At 36.1% G+C, this 2,319-nt stretch overlaps 1 pseudogene; it reads left to right on the top strand.

Moving 5' to 3' along the window:
* The first annotated feature begins 1,036 nt into the window (after positions 1 to 1,036).
* LOC135157976 (galanin receptor 2b-like) lies at positions 1,037 to 2,050 on the top strand (annotated as a pseudogene).
* Positions 2,051 to 2,319: the final 269 nt, after the last annotated feature.

Below are 2,319 nucleotides of genomic sequence, written 5' to 3' on the forward strand. Positions count from 1 at the left end.
TTTTACATGATATAATATAAGATTGCGCAATCTGGTAAGATTACAGGTGTTCTCGAGACTCTGCTGCAGGAACTTCTTTTATTTCAAGGATGAATTCTCTAACAGTGTAGGATATGAATAGACGAAGAGGTATTGATTATGAATACGACAATGTACATCAGAATGATAGCTAACTTCGACAAAAGTATCAAGGTCATCAAGGAGAGGGTGAACGAACATAAATACACCTTGAAAGAATTCGAGGCAATTTTTTTTTTCATATAATGATCATCTCTATTGTTTTTAGTTTAAATATAGTAGTTTAATATTGTATTTCAAAACATTTAATTCTTAATAATTTTTTTATAAACACACATGTATTATATATGTACAATTAATAATGATTTTTTTTTTGGAGAAAATCATACAATCTTTACAAAACATACTTGGGTTGTCAAAATGAATATCTCTATAAGCAAAGTTCTATGGTGGCTTGCGATATGAACACACATGATGACGTTCATTATTTTTTTTATTGATGTTATTGTGAGTTGGCCACAGAGTCATATTACAGATGTTATTTGTGAGTCAAGCATCATGAATACGACTATCAAAGTGTAACCATGGAGGATAATGCGCAGTAAGTTATCTGATCATCGTCCTTTTAAATTTGTTTTAATAAAGCGTCTCCAGGCAAATAAACCGATGTCCATCACCTTCATGAGTTTAAACATTTTCATTCTTCCGAGCACGTTTAAAAATCAACGCATCTGAAAATCTTCTCTGATAATTCTAGTGGCATGAGGCACATTTGATCAGCTAGCTCGTAAGGTGCGTTATACATGATAGAGCAACACTTAAATTTGTACTATTTGTGGTTTTGCTTTGGTTTAACCGTTCAGGTGTGAGCATACGAGATAAAATAGAAATTAAAGCCTTTTTTGTGCTCTTTCAAATACAGAACAGAATCCTTTGAAGTATTTGGTCAATAATACATTAATTGTTTGAAATTATCTAATCTCAATCGGCATTATTCTGCAAGCTTGGGATATTCACCATGGACAACAGTACAGAACTCTTGGCAACTTCCGCAATTCCAGGATCGAGAGGTCTATCCACTATCATCATCTACACTGTATTCGGCATCTTCGGTATCGTCGGCAATGGACTCGTTCTCCTTGTCATCGCCCAAGTCGAAAATCTTCGTGGTGTTACCAATCTTTTCATTGCCAACCAATCTTTAATCGACTTCTCATCCTCGATCGTTCTTATCGCAAACTTCGTCGTGCCTCTACCGCATTTGCCATCAGACCATCCAATCCTAGCTGAATTCCTCTGCCGATTCTGGTACACCAAGTACTTCTTTTGGTCCCTCATAGTTGCCAGTTCCTTGAATCTTGTCCTGATGACTCTTGAACGTCTTTGCGCCGTTTTTCTTCCCATGAGGTATCGCAGCTACACTAACACTCGACGTCTGAAGTTCGTAGCAGTTCTTCCCTGGATGATTGGCTTTCTGTTCCAGCTTGCCGTTGTGTGTTATACAATTCTAGAGGATAACCAGTGTGTCCTTTACTGGTCATACTGGGAACCCGTGTTTTTCAAAGTTTTTGGTTCCATGGCTGTGTTCTTGGAATTCCTACTACCGTTGATAGTCATTATCATCGTTTACTCATCTATAGCAGTACGGCTTTCCCATTCCTGTCAACGAAGTGAGGTGAAGTCAGATTCTCTTTCCCGAAGCAAGAAAGTTGTGGATTATCGCAATCGCGCTACCAAAAACACAGTTAAAACAATGATGTTTGTCTCAATATTTTTCATCATATGTTGGTTTTTAAATCAAGTTGTAGTTTTTGCTTTGATATCTTGGGGTGGTAACGTTGATCCAAATGGTATCCTATATCGTATATCTGTATTCATGGGATTCGGAAATATGTGCATCAATCCTATCATTTATTCATTCCAATACCATTAGTTTCAGAAGGGTCTGAAAAAACTGTTCTGTAAAAACAGAAGAGGTATCCAAAGTCAAGCGATTGAAACAGTGTCAGGAACTACAAAAAATAAACCATAATAATAGAAATAAAAACTAGTAATACTTGCATTGGTCATGATTAAAGGGGAATGGAACCTTTTGAACAAGTTAGCTTTTGTAGAAACAGAAAAATCAAAGAATAATATCAAAGCAAATTTGAGAAAAATCGGGCAAATAATGAGAAAGTTATGACAATTTGAATATTGCGATCACTAATGCTATGGACATCCTCTTATTGGCAGTGCGACAAATAGTTGTGATGTCACATGTGAACAACTTTCCCTTTGATGGACTAGTACTATAAAATA

The sequence above is a fragment of the Lytechinus pictus genome, unplaced genomic scaffold (genome assembly GCF_037042905.1).
Source record: "Lytechinus pictus isolate F3 Inbred unplaced genomic scaffold, Lp3.0 scaffold_20, whole genome shotgun sequence".
Taxonomy (NCBI): domain Eukaryota; kingdom Metazoa; phylum Echinodermata; class Echinoidea; order Temnopleuroida; family Toxopneustidae; genus Lytechinus; species Lytechinus pictus.